Below are 21,616 nucleotides of genomic sequence, written 5' to 3'. Positions count from 1 at the left end.
TTGCTCAAGTTGGTGGATTTGCAATCTTTTTTTTCTTTTTTTTTTTTAACTTTAGAAGGAATGAAAGAAACACACTCTTTTTTTTTTCTTTTTTTTTTTTTGAGAAAAATCAAAAGTGACGAATTTTAAAACTTGAAGAATACCAATAACAACTCTCCCTTCAAGAGATTTGAGAGGTACATACATATGTCACTATCTTCTCGACTTTAAAAAACTCTCTTTTTTTTTCACAAAGCCGATTTAGAATGTATTACCAAAATTGGAGCTCACTCCTTTTGATATTTGCCCCAGTGTAAATCATGTTTAACGAAGGCCACATTTTTCATGCTTTTGAAAAAGCAACAAGACTGATCATATGATACCAATACCATGTGATTCCTTGTGCTCCTTTTGGCCCTGAGAACCATGCAAGCATGATCTTTCAATGTCAAAATTGCTCCTCAAGAGTTGTGCTGCAACTTGTTTTGAATCTTCTCAATTTTCCAGCATCAGTCAGCCATACCTCACTTTGTACCACAAATCAACTTTTCTAATGACCAGATTTGAATGAATGGCCAGTATCTCAAGTGTCAGCAACCCGCTTTTCGTTCATGATTCTCTTGTGCTCCAAAATCTCACCTTGATGACCTTAACCTTTCGGATTTTCACAAAGGTCACACCTTTTTATTTTATTTTGTTTTCATTTTCTTCTCTTTTTTCTTTTTCATCCTTCTCTTTTTTTTTTCTTTTCTTTTTTTTTCTTTTTTCTTTTTTCTTTTTTGCATTCTTTTGAAGATACCCTTTCAGGTTTTCACCTAATGAACAAATCTTGTTAACGACCTTTATCAACTCAGAAATGTATTTAAAGAAAGGATGGCATCAGCGCGACAACCCTTCCCATGTAAAAATGGTGAAGGTGTATTGACATCAATTGCCATTTGATTAAGTGATTTTTATTAGAAATACCACTAAAGCGGAGGTCGAGACTTTATGATTTTTATGATGGGGTCATGTGGGGTGTAGAAAAAGTGTTAAACTTCAAAGCAAAATCTTCAAAGAGGTTTCAAAAATCCTAAGACCGCATTCTATCAATATTTGCCCCATTATGAGGATATTAAAACCGAAAAAATTGCCCCAGTTTGGCTTTTGACTTCTTTTTTTCTTTTTTTTTTATGACAAATGGGAGATAAAAATTTACCCCAGTATGGGGTTTGCAATCTTTAGGAGGGCTATCAAATGAAAGGTTAAATTATTCTGGAGGTTCAGTGGGGAAAACTAGGGATAAGATGTTCAAAGAGAAAAGAAGAAGGCTCGCCTTTGATCCGCCATAGATGGTATTTCAAAAAGAAAAATCACATAATCAGATAAAGAATTTATTACACATGTCTGAATTGATTGGCAGAGGAAAGACATGCCCATCCAGTTCTATAAGAATGGACGTTCCTCCGGATAGCACTCTTTGAACAATAAATGGCCCTTGCCAAGTCGGAGCAAACTTTTCTTTAACCTCCTCTTGAATCGGAAGAATTTATTTCAAAACCTTATCCCTCACTTCAAATAAGCAAGATTTGTCTTTCTTGTCATAACTAACGAACCATCATTTGATGATAGCATTGTCCATGACAAACATTCAACCTCTTTTTCATCAATCAGAGACAGCAACTCATTGTGCTCCTTAATCCATTTGATTTCTTCTGCCTGAGCCTTTGTCAAAATGTGCAAGGACGGGATCTCGGTTTTGGCATGTATTACCACTTCCATTTCAGCATAAGAGGGCAATGTGTTGCCCCAACTTAGAAATGTAATCTCCAATGAAATGCTCCCAGAGTTCAATTGCAAAATTTGCAAAATCGAAGGAAAAACTCTTCTTTTTTTTTTCAATCCCTTTTTTTTTTATTCTCTCTTTTTTTTTCGTTTTTCCATTTTTTCCTCCTTTTTTATTATTCTCTTCTTCTTCTTTTTTTTTTTTCATTCCCCCTTTCTTTTCTTTTTCTTTTCTTTTTTTTTCGTTATTCCCCACTTTTTCTCCCCCTCTTTTTTTTTTCATTTTCCATTTCTCTTCTTTTCTCTTTTATTTTATTAATCTCCAAATTTGCAAGTTTTGAATTGCACTTTTTCCTCGATCTCAACCATAAACACCTGCATAAGGGGAAATTTTCAAAGCACTTGAATTTTTCAATATTTTTTTGTTTTGTTTTGTTTTGTTTTTTTTTTTAGCAATGATGTAACAATTAAGATTCATGCAAAGTATTGACTTATCAAGATTTTAAAAAATATATACTTGATCTTGGACATACCCTACAAATGTATTATAAAATTTTGCCTCAATTTGAACTTATTTGGTGAAATCTCACAGATATTACAAAAAAATTTGTCCCGATATGGGCTTATTTAGTTGCAAAATAATCACATACAATGTGAATAGAAGCTATATTTTTCAAATGAAGAATTTAAATATCATATCCAAACTCATGTAGAAGATTCCATGATAAATCCCTCAAAATAAGACCAAATTGTAAAAGATCTCTTCCTCATTTTGGGATCAGTGTTGAGGGAAAAGGATCACTTTTCTTATGAGCTGATCTTTTAGGACCAATCAAATGGATATTATTCAGGATTTTGAGATGGCTAAGGGGAATGGTATGTCAGGATCTGTCTTTTTTTTTTTTTTTTTTTTTTTGTATCCAACACATTCAATATCACATCTTGGTAAAAGCAAATAGCTTATCACTCTTATTTTTTGAGAAAACTCAGTCAACATATAAGCTGTATAGGCTTGTATATATATGGGTAGAAACGATAGCTAAACATATGAAAACAGGTTATGGCTTCATGATCATGAGTGATTGGTAGATTCCTTAGAGACAAATTTTTCACTTCAAATTGTCATGAAAGATAAGTCAGCAATGGATTTTATGAACTTGTAATGTAGTTCAACAACGATAGCTAAAAAAAAAACTTTCAAGGACAATGCACTTAAAATCGCATTTCTTCCCAAAAATTGCCCCAATTTTGGATTCAGATCCTGGGACCCCATTTTGACTCTTTTTTTTTTTTTTATCAATCACTAGAGGGAATTCAACATTGGATGTCCTCGCATTTTTCTTTTTTTTCACTTTCATCATTTTTCATTTTTTCACATTTTTCTTTTCTCTCTTTTTCTTTTCTTTTTTTAATTAATTTTTTTTTTACCAATATTGATATCCCAAAGTCAATGATAAAATTGAAAACTCCCTAATTTGGAGTGTAGATGGCCCTTCTTTTTTTCGATATTTGAATACCAAAATATCAATGGTAGAGTCAGAATCCCCCAACTTGTAATTCTTTCTCTTCTTCTTTTTTCACTCGTTTTCTTTATTTGATGTCCCTTTCAAAAATTTTGATCATCTTTGCCATTTTTTTTCAATTCTCAAATCTCCTTCCCCAGTGTGGGGGTGCGATCATAAGTGTTTTTGGAACGAACCACCAATTTAGGCTCAAACGAGGATGCAAAGGATGGATAGTGTGTAGATAGTAGAAACGATAGCCAAAGTATCATTCTTATTTCTCATGACAACCAAAGTAAAGAATAGCCCATTGGGAAAATCCACTTCCTTTTGACATTTGAAAATTTCATCAATGTAGGGTTGTGATCACCAAGGCTCTTATTTGAAACAAAATTGTGCTTGCGATGGTTCAAAAAGGAGACTGAATGATAAAAACTGTATGGATAGAGAAATGAAAGCCTAAAGCATCATCCCAAATTCCCAAAACAAATAAGTAATGTACATTTTTGCTTTCACTCAGATGTGAATTGAATCTGGTTAGACATACTGGACATTTTTACGGAAAAAATTATCTCACTTTGAAGCTAGTCAGCCAATGCGACTGATCTTGGAGGTTCAATAAAAGTGGACAAAAAATGAAAATGAAAAGTGTTGGGGTTGATCTTTTATGACAAGCTATCAAATTTGAATGACCCCTTTTATTTCCGACTATCCTCATTGAATAGTTTAGGCCACAAATCTAGTGTATGCAAAGAATTTTGGAAATTTGACATGCACTCATGAATTTCGAACAAGAGGTCGAAAAATTTCAATTTAGCCTTATTCCTTAAAATCTATCATGAAATCTCTCAATGAGCAAATAAAGAATGAATATATACAAAACAATAATTGTCTAAATAAAAACTTTATTATTCAAATGTTTGAAATTTTTTTTTTGTCAAATATAATACATGTGAGCAAATAAAAATCTCTAAAGAATACATTTTCAAATATATACACACTTTCTCTTTCTATCTTTTGAGACAAAATGTATTAGAAACAATGAATCAAAAGATTTTTGAGATGCTTTAGACTGGCATTTTCAGATGATTTCATTTTTTTTTATATATATTTTTTGTAGGATCTGTCCAAGAATCAAATAACACTTGTAATTTTCAAAGTTTATCAGACCAAAAATATTATCAGATATTGGAAAAATATTTTTACCTTGTTGAAACAACTTTTATAAATGCAGGGGAGAGGGAAAAATAAAAGAAAAAAATACCCAGAGTTATTAAATAAAACTGTAAAATCAGTATGCATGTCCTATGGAGGAGCCCTTTTATGCCAAGGGTTGGCCTAGCATGAAAAATACAATCCTCTGGGGTAGGCACCATACAATACCTGATGGATTCGATTGACTTATTGAGATTCAATTGAAGAGCATTTTTTGAAAAAAATTGGATAATTGGAGTGACAAAAGACAATTTGTTTTAATAAAATGAGGACAAAGTCCGAATGGATTGATTGTTTTGATTGACACATAAAGTGATGTTAAAAATCAATTTAGTGTGAAAAACTTATTTTTGAAAGGATTGAAATATCTCGACTAGTTTCTTCGGTGAACCATAGATCGAAACTTTAAAAGAGAATAAACGGGTTAAATGGATCGAATGAAATTGATGGTTAGTTCAAAAAATTGACTGGATTATCCTAAAAATGAATAAAGTTGATCAAATGAATTGGATGGAATTGAGAATTTATTCAAAAAAAAAAAATAAAATTGATTAAATGAATAATGAATTGAATGGAATTGATGATTAATTCAAAATTGATTGTATTGGCCTAAAAATGAATAAATTGGTCAAATAGATTGGATAGAATTGCCAGTTTATTCAAAAATCGACTTGATCACTGACCAAATGAACAGAATGAAATTGATGATTTATTCAAAATGAAATTGAATGAAGATGAAATTAAAAACGAGCAAAATTGTAAGGATCGAATGATCTATAAAAAAAATTGACTCAATCATCTTAGATGTAAAAATGAAATGAATGAAATTGATGATTTATTCAAAATCGACCGAATTGCCCTAAAAATAGGTAAACTGGTCACATGAATTGAATGAAATTTAATTTATTCAAAATTGACCGAATCACCCTAAAAAAGGGTAAATTGGTCAAACGAAATTGCTGATTTATTCAAAATTGACTTAGTCCTAAAAGTGAAGAAATAGGAAAAAATGGATCGGATGAATTTGATGAATAAAATGGTCCAATGAAATTGATGGTTTATTCCAAAAATTGATTGAATTGTCTACCCATTGAAAATTTTCAAAAATTCATTATGATTCATTAGTCTATGAGCCTTCGAAAATCAAGATTTGGCCTTAACATACTTATCATCTCAACAATGAGGAATTTGTGAATTTCTTCAACTTAATGTCCTTTACGCAAGGGATTTTTACCAATTCTGATAAAATGGCCAAAAAGTGATTATTAAAGGCTCATATTCTAATGCGTAAAAACTGTTCCATTATTTTCAATGCCGTCACATGGAAGGGATCGAATCCTACCTTACCTTGTGCACTACCCCTTTGGATAGTACAAAAAATATAAACGTGCAAGTCTCATTGGATTATATATCCGAGACACAAGGCGGTTTATGCCTAACGCGGGATTCCCTAAACGGCGTTCCCTTCTAAGGTGGATGCATGATGCCAGTTTATTAAAGCGATTAAATATGCAATGAAATAATTGACATATGATCTAAAAGTGTCCCATTTAAATGCCGGGGTGAGCCTAGAATGACATGCATATATATACATAGTATTAATGCGACAAACTAAAATTTAAACGTGCAATTTACAAAGGGTGGTCTGCCTTAACGAATACGACGTCAGGACTCTTATTTCTAAGGTTTGTGAATGCAGTGGAGACAAAATCCAAGAAAAGTTAGTTCAATCAGACAAATACACATAACACATTGTAGCAAAGTAATACACAAAGATAAAACAATAAAGAGGGGTTAGATCCCTCCCCTCGTGAATAGTGTCCCTAATAGGGTAAGGCAGACTCTACCCTAGGTAAACTATCATGGATGCATGAGATATCGGCTCACTAATGCATCTAGACTCGATAGGTTTTAGGTCCCCGAGCCTTCAGACTTGGAAACCAAAGGTCATCAATCCCAAGGTTCTTTGTCGGTGGCTCGAGCGATTCCCCAGACATTGCTACGTGCACATCGTGCCACGGCCACATGTCCAAGTGTATCTATCAAAAATTCTCAATCTTCAACTAAAAGCTAAAGGCTATCAACCCAAAGCTTAAAATGGAAAATTGAGTGACCCCTCGGATCATGCTACGCACACGTCGTGTCGCGATCACACATCCAAGTGGGTCGCCTAATCCTAACAGGGAAGAGTGGCGTGACAAGCCACTAAAAGAAAAATAAATGCAGGATAAAAAGTAAAGCGTATGCACGTATGCTAGTGCTCGGTTTGGAGGGGAGGGATCGAGAACCAATACGAGGCTCTAGGGTAAAATCCCCCCCACCCAAATGCAATGCAAAGCGCGGGATAACATACATAAACTACCCATCCATCAAATCAATCGTACGCAAATAGGTGAGGGAGTGAATTGATACGCGCGCAATGCAAAAAATCCTTAAAAAAAGAAAAAATGCAACTCTAGACATCCAAATGCGATAAATAAAAGGGTTAAAAAAAGAAAAGACAACTAAACCAAGTGCTTGGATTCTCTAGCGTCCCCAGTGGAGTCGCCAAGTTGTCGCGCCCCATTTTTCGCGAGGGAAAATAAAAGGAAAGTGTTTATAAAAGATGTGATCTTATTTAAAAATAAATGAAAAGGACCTAGAATGAGACTTTTAAAAATGCGACAATTTGGGTCCAAAATTTAGTCTAAAAGGGTTTTTAAGAAAAAAAAATAGGAGTCGCCACTTGGTATTGAATTTGGGTGTACTAAGTCACCCCAAAGAAAATATTTTTTGACAAAACAAAAATAAAAATAAAACAAAACCCTTTTTGACAACTCCAGGTTTTTGAAAACAAGAGAAAATGGATTCGGGAGTCACGGTTGAAGAAAGGGAAGGCAAAGGTTCGATTAACTCAAACCTAAGGCACCCTTTCAACCTAGTCTAAGCTAGTTGCGAGGTTTAGCCCAAAATTTTCCTAATCCAACCCTTAATTTTATCATATTTGAATGTTTTCTACATGAATGCAAATCTAAATTTATAAAAAACATCGAAAGGGACAAAATGTTCATTCAAGGGTTTGATTGAACCAATCGCATTAATTACGAAGGCCAAAATAACTCCTTGAAGGTGTCACGAGTATGCAAATGATGAATTTAAAGTAAAGAAAAGAAATTATGTACATATATATAAGTGATCAAAGAAAAAGGGAATGCAACATAAAGGGTACGGGAGGTAAAAACTCGTGACATAATTTTCTTATACATGGATTAATAGGGTATTTAAACTAAAAAGTTATAATCACCCATTTCCCATGTTTGAAAAATAATTCTCCTAATATGAACAAGCAAATGAACTAATTTAAATGAAATATAATTCTAAATGACATGATTAGCACCTATAGAGGGTAGGAGATAATATAATAGGGAATATCATACAAATGAGAAAAGATCCTAAGAATGAAAATATGCATGAAAATGTAGTGAATAGCACACAAAGACGAATCTAGCGCAAGACGACCTAAAAGGGTCTAGCGTTGGACTAGCCCATCTCTAAAATCCCTTACTAGCATTGGACTAGCAAGTAAACGGAGGGAGAAGCCACAACTAGCGTTGGACTAGTGTGGTGACGTCATGCATTAACAATTCATAGTGAAACAAATAAAACATAAATTAAAACAAATAAACACATAAGAGCACGTAGCACATAACACGTAAACATAATATCTAGATGCCAAAATCCTAAGAAAAGCGGATAAAACACATAACACATAAGCCACATAAACACGCAACCTATCTATTATATCGGGGAGCGCCTAACTACAATCTAGAAGGGAAAAATATAATAAAACAAATCTAATTATCCTATCTATTACATTTTTGAGGTATTTAAATGCCTCTTGAATAATTGTAAAAATTAACTAAAACATATATAAGAAAATTTGAATGAATATTTAAATCAAATAAATAAAGCATATAAAAATATAAACACATAGGAACACATAAGAGCACATAAGAGCACGTAATTGACATTGAAATAATAAAAATAGGGGTACCTCCCGTTTGAAGTGGTGACTAAATGGAGTCAAATTGTCCTATTTATACTCACAATGAACAAAAGAATCATGGCACCAATTTAATTGAAAAAATAATAATAATAAAAGTACTAAGCTCACGCTAATATGTCAAACATAAAGAAATTTAAAACATCTAAAAATTACAAGTTGAATATGTTCAAAAGTAACATAATTAGCTATTAAAGAAAAGAAGCAATCATAATAAAGAGAGTCAAAATTCATCAGGGACTAAATTGCAAAAATTGAAAAACTTTTGAGGACAAAAATCATATTTTTCCAAAGTTCAGAGTCAAAATTAAATAAAAGATAAAATTCAGGGACCAAAGTGAAATTAATTTAAGGACCGAGTTGAAAGGAATTTAAAATGTTATGGGCCACAGTGAAACTACTCCAAAGATCAGAGATTAAAGTGCAAATTTCGGTTTCTGATATGGGAGAAAAAGGCCATCGGGCCATCATTTTTATTTATTTGGGCCGGATGCTACCTAAGCCCAGCCGAAAGTCCAAGCCAAAACACACAGGCCAGCCCGTCTTCTATCACTCAAACCCAACCAAAAATACATGGGCTCTGACCTTCTTGCCCATTCGAAAATAAGAAATAAGCCCACCAAAATTAATAAAAATTAGCCCAACCCTTTTTCTTTCTTTTCTTTCCTTTCTTCTCTTTTTCTTCTTCTCTTTCTTTTCTTTCTTTCTTCTTCCTTCGTTTCTTCTCCTCCTCTGGCCATCCGAAGCTTACTTCAGTTGGCGGCCATGGTGGCCGCCGGTGGCGCCACCGCCTCCGGCGGCGGTCGCCGGCGACTTTTCCAGTCGCCAAAATTTCTCAAAATACACTTCTCCACTCCATTTTTCGCGTAGATTCCATTTCTGGACTTAGTTTTAACAAAAATTGACCCTAAAGTGGCCAAAATGACAAGAAATCAGTCCAGTTTTGATTTTTTCAAAATACCATATCTTTCATCAAAAATCATGAAAATTATACTACAACACTCTTACAACTCCTACAATACAAATATGATTTTATTTTGACAAGAAAACAACATAAAAGGACTAAAATAAATCAAAACAGTCCCCTAAGATTTTTTCTTTTTCATTTTGGTATTTTTTCAAACGGTTAACATGCATGCATAAAAAACATTTCCTTTTCCTCAATCTAGTTCATGCTATTTCCCAAATTTCAGCAATACAACAACAACAATAAAAACCAGCAAAAGCAAGATAAATTAAAATCAAAATGTATCTAATATGCTTAAAAAAAAAAACTGGAAAATACCTCAATGAAAGTGGAATTGCCTTGGCTGATGTTTTTCTGATGCCTGTGAGTATGTTGGGGAGAGGAGAGTGCTTCTTGTTGTGACTTTGTCTGTTGGGAGCAAAGAAGAAAGAAAAAAAAACCGAGAGGGAGTTGGGAAGAGGAAGAGTGCCTTGCTTCTTTTTTTTTGTGTTTCTCTCCTCTGCCCAAGTGAGCCGAGAGGGATTTTTTTTCTGGAGGAAAAATTGGAGTGTTGGTCTTGTTTTTGTTTGTCTGTTTTTGTCTCCTGAAACTAGAGAGAGCCGAGGGATGTATTTTTGGGGGGAAGCAAGAGTGGAGAATTTTTTTCTTTGTGGCCTGTCTGATTTTTCCAGAGAGAGCCGAGTGAGGAAAATGGGTCGCCAAAGTAGCTTTTTGTGTGTGTTTTCTCCTCTGCAAATGTTGAGTGTTGGCAGAGCCAAAAAACTCATGGCCAAGAGGGAGTCAAATGGGTTTGGTTTCCTTCAAAATGATGGCTTCTGCCAAATGAAAAGAAAAGCCCGTGGGAGTTGAGTGTAGAATGGGTTAATAGGGGTTTTGGTAGAGAAAATGACGAGAATGTGTAAGTTTAGTAATAATTTGATTTTGATTTTTTTGATTTTTTGATTTTTTTTCTTGTTCTTTTGTTTTTGTTTTTGTTTTTGTTTTTGTTTTTGTTTTTGTTTTGTTGCTGTTTTTTTCTCTTTTTTTTCTCTAAGATAAACCTGCAAAAATGAGAAAATTACACATTAATAATAATAATAATAATAATAATAATAATAATAATAATAATAGATAACTTACTAAATAGATAAAAATTCAGGAAAATATTAAAAATTGACAAAAATTTGGTGTCTACAAAGACTAAAGAGTAGGAGAAAGGGAGAGAGGTGGAAATAAGGAAAGGAAGAACAAAAAAAGCAAGGAATGGTAGATGGGTAAAGGAGGAAAGAGGGGAAGAAGAGGAGAGAAGGGAAATAGGATGACAATAGGAGTGGATGACTGCGGGTACACCCCCTCCCTGCTTAGGAGAAATAAGGTGAGGGAAAATGCAAGGTAGGGATAGGAATGAGGGAGATGTTTCTCCCCTTGTATTAAAAAATAATTATATACATAAATGTATGTTATAATTAAATAAATTAATTTGCCTCGTCCCCCACCTATAAATAAATAAATTAATAAATGTAATTATATACGTAAACATATGTTACAATTAAAAATAATACTACGTATCTATTTTTTATAACAAAGGCTTTGTTCTTTACATCATACAATTCTTTTGAATATCTCTTGATCAGTAAACATACAAAAGAATTCATCAGTTTTTTAGTTAGATCTTAATGATATACTAGCACTAATGTTATTGACTTGTGATTGTAATATCTCTAATTACAGAGAATGGCAGTGTCCACATGTATTAGCGACTACTGGAGAGCCAATTTCTAGGTTGCATATGTCACTATCTATAACAGAGATCAAGGGCATAGGATTAACAATTTCTTAATGTTAAGGCCCTAACATGCTAGGATTTATACTAATATACTATAATTGATCGCATGCAAAATCAAAAAAATAAACACTATCTTATAATTAGGTAATATGTCAAGGATAATTTTATTTTGTTATATATGTAGAAAAAATGAGGTTAAATCAAAAAAAATTATAGTGGCTACCTGTGTGGGGGTAGTCAAGCAGGACGGGAGGCGGGGGTGAGAGAAGCGGGGGATGGGATGGAGGAGAGGAACTTTTATAACATATAGTCCCTTCATCCCAAACCCACTCTGTTGCCATCCATAAGGGAAAAGGGATGTCTTAGAAAAAAATTGGGCCAACAATTAGGTGAGTTGACCTAATTTTACTTTTTGCATTTAAGATTGTCGAGAAGTTGGGTTAATATTCAGTGAGTTACCAAATTTGCTCTTTAAATATTGACCATGAGATGTGCATGTAACTTATTTCGTCCAAAATTTGACAGGAAAGGTGATTAAGGACAAAAATGAGCATTTTTATTTTTCAGGGATTAAAATAACTTATTTTGATTTTGAGAGACTAGAATTTATTATTAGCAATATGTGAGGAATTAGTATAGTTTTCTCAAATCCTACCAAAGAAGTTTCAAAATTCATGTAAATGGGCCTAAATTACTTTGGGCCAAATTTGTGCCGTAGACTTGACCCGATATAAAGTCCCAATCTTGAAAGGACATCTTTTTGTTAGACATGGGCTGTTAAAATGGGCTTGATTTAATTGAAAAGCATGGGTTGTGACAATCAACCCGGCCTTTTAAAAAATTACATGCCTCTCAGTAAAACCATTGCAAAGGTTGGGTCTTGAATACCTATTTTGGGCCTTTGGACAAAATATTTGAAAATCTTGGGCTCTAGTTCAAGAAATGGGTCATACTTGAAAATGGGTTTTGTCAACAAAAACAAGCATGTTACCTAAATAACGGGACCAAGTAATTCACTAGAGTTGCAATCATATTTATACCGCGACTTTATCAAGTTTCAATCAGTGTTTTGAAAATTATATTAGTAGTCAAACCATAATACCCATCCCACATCGGAAGATCGTGGGGTCTTTACTCTGAGTTTAAGGTCCACAGGGGCCTCATTCTGTCACCAATTGGCTGAACGTGGGTTCTTTATGGGTCCCCCTTAGATTGCTTTCGGGCCGGTTTATCCGTTAACTCTGTGTTTGTTCTAATTGTGTGCATGTGTGTGTTATTTTCAGCTTCTGAAAAAAACAAACCATGTTAATGGTAAGGGTGTGCACGGAGGGTTGGGTCACCATCCCACATCGGAAGATCGTGGGGTCTTTACTCTGTGGTTTAAGGTCCACAGGGGCCTCGTTCTGTCACCAATTGGCTGAATGTGGGTTCTTTGTGGGTCCCCCTTAGATTGCTTTCGGGCCGGTTTATCCGTTAACTCCGTGTTTGTTCTAATTGTGTGTGTGTGTGTTATTTTCAGCTTCTGAAAAAAGTCAAAGCATAAAACGTCCATGACTCCGATTTAGTTTAGTAGTTGACTCAAAACTTCAATTGAATCCGTTACATTCGGTTAAGAACCACTTCAAAATTGATAAAAATTAAGAGGTTCAATCAGAGTTCATTAATTTTTTTATTTTTTAAAACAAGATTTTCAACTTTAGCCAAAACTTTTAATGTGACGCCCCGAAAAAAAATGAGTTTGAGAACCCGGAAATTTTCTAATTTTCTAGGGTTTTATTTATTTAATGGCTTGTTTTCTGCGTTTTCTTTAGTAGGGAAATTTTCTAGATATTTTTAATGAGCAGATATAGTTTTTGGATGATTTTTCTAGTATCAAATAGGTTTTGAGAAATTAAGAGTGTATACCGGATGTGGGACCCACTAGGGCGAAAAGTTCGGAAAAATTCGACCAATTAGGTTAAGTTCCGGATACTGGGTGAAATTTATCGGGTGTTAAGAGATAAATAGAGGAGGTGAAGTGATTGATGTGAGAGGGAAAAAGAAGGATAGGAATGCATTAATGAAGTGACAAGTGTCACCTTAAGAGTGGTGGTCACTTATTTGACTTATTTGACTTTTTGACCTTTCTTACCAATTGATTAAATATCTCAAAATTATCACAAAAATCACTCTTTTCTTCACCATTGTGGCCGGTCCTCTCTAGCTAAGAAGAAAGAAAAACTCTCCAAGATTCTTGCTTCCATCTTGCTTGAGTGTAATCATCCAACCCTTTGATCTTGTTTCTACTCCATAAAATCTCTCCATTTGGTACTAGAAAGTGATTTGGTGAAGTGTTTAAGGAAGCTAAGGTGTCCTACAACTCTCCCTCTCTTGTTTACTAGGTGAGTGGTGATTGAACTTCCTCCTACACTTAATGAAGCTTAAGTTGTGCTTAATGGTAGCTAAAGTGATGAATTTGTGGTTTATTTCTTGGTTTGAGAGGAATTGGTGAAGTTTTCAATTTATTGATGAATTTTCTGGTTTAATTGTGATCATGATGTTGTGGTTATCTATGATGGTTGGAATTGATGGCTAATGACTATAGTAGGTGTACATGATTGGTAATTGTAACCAATTTTGGGTTTGGAAGGAATTTGAGAAAGTTAGGGTTTCATAACCCCCTTTCTGTCCGGTTTTGTATCATATGGTTAGAGGCCGAATTTTGTAACAGCCCCACTTTCCCCTAAGGCGAACCAAAGGGGTTAGCGGACTGCCTGCCCAACTCTCGCCAGGACTAACGGATCAGTTTACGTCGATCTATTCCGTTCCGGAACATACCCGGAACATACCAACGTGCGCAAATATGTCAAAATCACAAAATAAATAAAAACGAAATTCGAAGCCGAAGATGAATAGTGCTGGACACGTCAGAATCCAGATACTAGGCCGAGAGTAGCCAAAATTTTTCTTTCGCCGTTTGAAATCGAGTTGATCCAAAATTCAACCAAATATCAACCAAACATACACACATTGAAATGTAACATTTTCAAGCCAAAACGGCATATAAAAAATCATTCACTACGAATATACATGTTCGGTTTGCCAATCAAAAGAAAGTGAACCCAATACACATTAGGGTTTCATTCGAAGAGCTATCCAAAAGATGCATTTACATGAGCTCAACTTGACAACCAACAAGTATAACCTTTCCAAAAGTGGTCATTTTCCTGTAAGGAAAACAAATGGAACGGAATGAGCTTAAGCCCAGTGAGTTACTACCACATAAGCAGAAGGATCATATAAGCATAATCTTTCATTTCGAGTACACAATTAAGAATTAAAACAAGTCGGTAAAAGGATACGGATGGCTCTCAAGAGCCCATTTCCACGCTTACATTCTTGATCCAATCTCATTGACCCTCCGTCAATGTTTAAGAATACCCGACCGTAGACCTCACTTCACTCCATTCCTTCCACCAAACATACCCCAACCGGGCCCGCACTCCAATCAGTCATTTTGGTAATACTCGAGTATACCGGAACCAAGAGTCTCATTACTACAATATTCCCCAGTACAGTCCCCGTGGCACGTCAATATTCACGACCAAGCCCTCGCCGGCTCGATCCAATTGACTACCTACGGGGTTGAGCTCAGTAATACAGTAAGGCCGTTGGACATTCGTCCAAACGACACCAAATCAGTATTCCATGAATGGAATTCAATATCTCATATAGCAAGTGCAGTAATTCAGTAAAACGGTAAACAGTCCTGAATGGAATCACAAGGGGGTGAGGGCGGTCAAGTACACCCTCACCTCAATCATTTTCATTAGCCATATTAGCCGTCAAGGCATCAAATTCCCATATACCAAAGCCACATTGTAACATTTAAGTGAGTAGTATACTCACCAATCAATTCAGTGCTATTTCATGCACTTCCGTCAGGAGAATGTCGTGAACCACCGTCACGCCCTAGAACACGTAAACAAATGCAATGAGACTCGATAACGAGTCACAAATCCAAGCCAATTATGACCCAATAGGGTTTCATATGCATAAACAAGCATAATAGCAAACCAGAAATTTCAGCAAATGGAACTCATTTGATCCAACAACAAAAACAGTTTTCGCCTCCTAATGCGGTAATGGCACAAAATGCGCTACACTTATCGGATGAGGGCGTAAGACCCACTATCTCGAAGCTAAAAGACAGCGCTACAACAATGTAGAAGGCCACTCAGTCCAAATCCTAGCACAACTAGGTCAAAAATGCAGAAAACCAAGCCAGAACCGTAATTGCAGGTTCCCAAATCACACAAAACTGTAATTCGTCTATCTCAGTCTATACAGGTCCAAATGCATTGATTCCAAAGGCATATGATAGCTAAGACATCAAGCTACATTTCATCAGAAGACACTAACAACAAAATCCAAACCAATTCCAGTCAAAACAGACGATTACAATCGCAGTTCGCACATTCTGATCACCCAGAACAGCAACAGTAAAAACGGCATAACTCACTCTACACTACTCCAAATGCCCTGAAATTTTGTAGGCACTTCAAACTCATCAATACCTACAACTTTCATGTTTTGAGCAAAGTCCAATTCGGCCTCTAACCCTATGATCCAAAACCGGACAGAATTGGGGGTTATCAACCCTAACTTTTCTCATTTCAATCCAAACCCAAAATTGATTGCAATTTCGTATCATATACATCCACTAGAGGCATAACCCCTTATTACCAACCATCATAAATGACCACAACATCACATTCATATTAAACCAGAAAATTCCTCAAAAATATAAAAACTTCACCAAATCACTTCAAATCAAGAAATAAATCACAAATATCATCACTTTAGCCACTACTAAGCATAACTTAAGCATCATTAGGTGTAGGAGTATGTTCAATGTCACTTACCTAGTAAACAAGAGAAGAGGAGTTGTAGACCACCTTAGCTCTCCAAGAAAACTTCACTAATTAACTTATTAGCACCTAATGGAAGGATAATATGGAGTAGAAACTAATTTAGATAAGTGGTTTGGATGATTTGTGCTAGTTGGGAGCTTGAAAATTGAAGAAATCCTCTTCCTTCTTGAGGCTTAAGAGAGCCGGCCATGGAGGAGTAAAAATGAGTGAATTTTGAGCAATTTTTAAGATATTTAACCTTTTGGTCAAAAAAGTCAAAAATTGGAATAGTAACTCTTAAATCCTATCCAATGATACCATGACACTTGGCACCTCATTAATGCATTCCTATCCTTTCTTTTCTCTCTCACATCAATCATTTCACACACTCTACTTATCTCTTAACACCCGATAAATTTTACACAGTATCCGGAATTTAACCTAATTGGCCGAATTTTTCCGAACTTTTCGCACTAGTGGGTCCCACGTCCAATATATATTCTTAATTTTTCAAAAACTACCCAATGCTAGAAAAATCATCTAAAAACTATAATTACTCTTAAAAATCCACCAAGAAAAATTTTCTAAGCCAGAAAATGCAGAAAACATGCAATTAAAGGGGAAAAACCCTAGGAAAAACATTAAGGGAAAATACGGGTTCTCACACTCTCTCCCCCTTAAAAGAATTTCGTCCTCGAAATTCCTTATCATTGACTACACCGGGATTAAATTGAGCATTATACTTAGCTAACAGATCTGTACCCCTTCACTGGCCAGGTTCAGTAAATTATTACCTTCCACGTCCTCTAATGGATCAAAGACTTGACGTTGTTCTAAGGAGTACACCCGAGAGGACACTTTCTATCCATCCTTGTCCCCCTTCGGCTGGGCAGGGTTGGTAGTAGTTGGTGGCAGAGTCCCTTGCCGCTCACGCAGGCGAGTTGGACAGTTAGCAATTTGATGTTCGGCACTCCCACAGAGCAAGCATTTTCCTCCTTTCCTCCAGCAATTGTCCTCCGAGTGGTTTAATTTTCCGCAATACCCGCAGGGTCCGCGTGCTACAGAAACCGAGCCTCCTCTTGACGGGCTCTCTTGTGACACTCCCGACATCCTTACTCCTCCCGTTCCTCGTCCAAACTTGGGAGGGGTACTTTCATCCTCCTGCCCCGAACTACTTCCATACAATCCTCTCTTTTTCGCCTGAAAGGTTTTCACCTGGAGCCTAGCATTCTCTACTCGTTGTGCCTTCTCCACTGCTTCGCTGAAGGCGTTAATTTGGGCTGCTGCGAGGTCCTTCTGGATTTCTACGTTCAGCCCCTGGACAAATCGCCGTATTCTTCGTTGCTCGGTCATGATGAGTTCGGGCGCAAATTTAGATAGGCGGGTGAACTGGCTCTCATATTCCGCCACAGTTTGAGCTCCTTGGCGGAGTCGAATGAACTCGTCTTCCTTCCTCTCCTGAACTAGAGGAGGGAAAAACTTCGCATTGAACTCTCTGATGAAGTTCACCCAAGTCCTGGGCGTCTGCTCCCGTTCCCATTTCTGTCGGATCACGTTCCACCAGGAACGGGCCGCCCCTTCAAGCTGGAACATGGCAAACGTCACCTGCCGTTCGTCAGAGTAGTGTAAGGCTACAAATATATCAACCATCTTTTCAAGCCATCTTTCGGCAACATCTGGGTCGGGTCCCCCAACAAACTTTGGCGGAGCGAACTTTTGAAAGCGTTCGAGAGCTCTATCTTCGCTCTCGACATGATGGCCAGGGTTTCCGGGGTTTCCAGGGTTAGGGTTTGGGTTCTGGGCTTGTTGTTGCACTACTTGTGCTAGCAGGTTTGTCATTTGCTGCATAGCAGCAGCTATTTGCACATTGGGATCGGCTTGTGGTTCAGGATCGGGTCCAGTCGAGATTTTCCCCGTACCCCTAACCGGTGTGGGTTGTCTAGTTCCGCGCCCACGTCCCCGACCACTCCGAGTACCTTCCATAAGTTTTACTTGGTCTTGGTCTAAGCAAGAGTACTAAGCCAAAGTAATGACAAGGCATGTAAGTAATACGCAACACTTGCACAATAACACATACTTATACATTGCAAACATGATCACAAACATATATATACAACCAAGCAAGATCAAGCCACACACATATATACAATCAGTCGAGTCAAGTACAGGCCAGTCAGAAACAAACATAGACGATCCCCCGAGGAATGGCCTTACTAGTTCACCAAATCCTTTCTAACCTAGGCCCTCATATCTTTCGTATCCGGGTGCAAGAATCCCATCTAAGATAATTCACAACTCGAGCCGGCCGGTCCCAAGAGTAAACCATCCTTATTAAAGATTCCTACCCGACATACATACCTAACTTCCTCGAGTCCCATGATAACGATTCATACACTTATCACATGCCCGGTTCATAACTTATGCTCAAACGAGCGCTTAGACATATTCATGAAATTAGGACCACAACACCACTTGGCCCAGTTTCACTCCGCGCAGAGACCACGCGAAGTGGCTCTGATACCACTTGTAACAGCCCCACTTTCCCCTAAGGCGAACCAAAGGGGTTAGCGGACTGCCTGCCCAGCTCTCGCCAGGACTAACGGATCAGTTTATGTCGATCTATTCCGTTCCGGAACATACCCGGAACATACCAACGTGCGCAAATATGTCAAAATCACAAAATAAATAAAAATGAAATTCGAAGCCGAAGATGAATAGTGCTGGACACGTCAGAATCCAGATACTAGGCCGAGAGTAGCCAAAATTTTTCTTTCGCCGTTTGAAATACGAGTTGATCCAAAATTCAACCAAATATCAACCAAACATACACACATTGAAATGTAACATTTTCAAGCCAAAACGGCATATCAAAAATCATTCACTACGAATATACATGTTCGGTTTGCCAATCCAAAGAAAGTGAACCCAATACACATTAGGGTTTCATTCGAAGAGCTATCCAAAAGATGCATTTACATGAGCTCAACTTGACAACCAACAAGTATAACCTTTCCAAAAGTGGTCATTTTCCTGTAAGGAAAACAAATGGAACGGAATGAGCTTAAGCCCAGTGAGTTACTACCACATAAGCACAAGGATCATATAAGCATAATCTTTCATTTCGAGTACACAATTAAGAATTAAAACAAGTCGGTAAAAGGATACGGATGGCTCTCAAGAGCCCATTTCCACGCTTACATTCTTGATCCAATCTCATTGACCCTCCGTCAATGTTTAAGAATACCCGACCGTAGACCTCACTTCACTCCATTCCTTCCACCAAACATACCCCAACCGGGCCCGCACTCCAATCAGTCATTTTGGTAATACTCGAGTATACCGGAACCAAGAGTCTCATTACTACAATATTCCCCAGTACAGTCCCCGTGGCACGTCAATATTCACGACCAAGCCCTCGCCGGCTCGATCCAATTGACTACCTACGGGGTTGAGCTCAGTAATACAGTAAGGCCGTTGGACATTCGTCCAAACGACACCAAATCAGTATTCCATGAATGGAATTCAATATCTCATATAGCAAGTGCAGTAATTCAGTAAAACGGTAAACAGTCCTGAATGGAATCACAAGGGGGTGAGGGCGGTCAAGTATACCCTCACCTCAATCATTTTAATTAGCCATATTAGCCGTCAAGGCATCAAATTCCCATATACCAAAGCCACATTGTAACATTTAAGTTAGTAGTATACTCACCAATCAATTCAGTGCTATTTCATGCACTTCCGTCAGGAGAATGTCGTGAACCACCGTCACGCCCTAGAACACGTAAACAAATGCAATGAGACTCGATAACGAGTCACAAAGCCAAGCCAATTATGACCCAATAGGGTTTCATATGCATAAACAAGCATAATAGCAAACCAGAAATTTCAGCAAATGGAACTCATTTGATCCAACAACAAAAACAGTTTTCGCCTCCTAATGCGGTAATGGCACAAAATGCGCTACACTTATCGGATGAGGGCGTAAGACTCACCATCTCGAAGCTAAAAGACAGGGCTACAACAATGTAGAAGGCCACTCAGTCCAAATCCTAGCACAACTAGGTCAAAAATGCAGAAAACCAAGCCAGAACCGTAATTGCAGGTTCCCAAATCACACAAAACTGTAATTCGTCTATCTCAGTCTATACAGGTCCAAATGCATTGATTCCAAAGGAATATGATAGCTAAGACATCAAGCTACATTTCATCAGAAGACACCAATAACAAAATCCAAACCAATTCCAGTCAAAACAGACGATTACAATCGCAGTTCGCACATTCTGATCACCCAGAACAGCAACAGTAAAAACTGCATAACTCACTCTACACTACTCCAAATGCCCTGAAATTTTGTAGGCACTTCAAACTCATCAATACCTACAACTTTCATGTTTTGAGCAAAGTCCAAATCAGCCTCTAACCCTATGATCCAAAACCAGACAGAATTGGGGGTTATCAACCCTAACTTTTCTCATTTCAATCCAAACCCAAAATTGATTGCAATTTCCTATCATATACATCCACTAGAGGCATAACCCCTTATTACCAACCATCATAAATGACCACAACATCACATTCATATTAAACCAGAAAATTCCTCAAAAATATAAAAACTTCACCAAATCACTTCAAATCAAGAAATAAATCACAAATATCATCACTTTAGCCACTACTAAGCATAACTTAAGCATCATTAGGTGTAGGAGTATGTTCAATGTCACTTACCTAGTAAACAAGAGAAGAGGAGTTGTAGACCACCTTAGCTCTCCAAGAAAACTTCACTAATTAACTTACTAGCACCTAATGGAAGGATAATATGGAGTAGAAACTAATTTAGGTAAGTGGTTTGGATGATTTGTGCTAGTTGGGAGCTTGAAAATTGAAGAAATCCTCTTCCTTCTTGAGGCTTAAGAGAGCCGGCCATGGAGGAGTAAAAATGAGTGAATTTTGAGCAATTTTTAAGATATTTAACCTTTTGGTCAAAAAAGTCAAAAATTGGAATAGTAACTCTTAAATCCTATCCAATGATACCATGACACTTGGCACCTCATTAATGCATTCCTGTCCTTTCTTTCCTCTCTCACATCAATCATTTCACACACTCTACTTATCTCTTAACACCCGATAAATTTTACACAGTATCCGGAATTTAACCTAATTGGCCGAATTTTTCTGAACTTTTCGCACTAGTGGGTCCCACGTCCAATATATATTCTTAATTTTTCAAAAACTACCCAATGCTAGAAAAATCATCTAAAAACTATAATTACTCTTAAAAATCCACCAAGAAAAATTTTCTAAGCCAGAAAATGCAGAAAACATGCAATTAAAGGGGAAAAACCCTAGGAAAAACATTAAGGGAAAATACGGGTTCTCACAGAATTGGCCTTGGCTCAAAACATTAAAGTTGTAGGTATTGATGTTTTAAGGGTGCCTGTAAAATTTCAGGTCAATTGGAGTAGTGTAGAATGAGATAAGCCGAAATTA

This window comes from Coffea arabica, chromosome 1e, assembly GCF_036785885.1.
Source record: "Coffea arabica cultivar ET-39 chromosome 1e, Coffea Arabica ET-39 HiFi, whole genome shotgun sequence".
In the NCBI taxonomy this organism is placed as follows: domain Eukaryota; kingdom Viridiplantae; phylum Streptophyta; class Magnoliopsida; order Gentianales; family Rubiaceae; genus Coffea; species Coffea arabica.
This window is presented reverse-complemented; position numbering follows the sequence as displayed.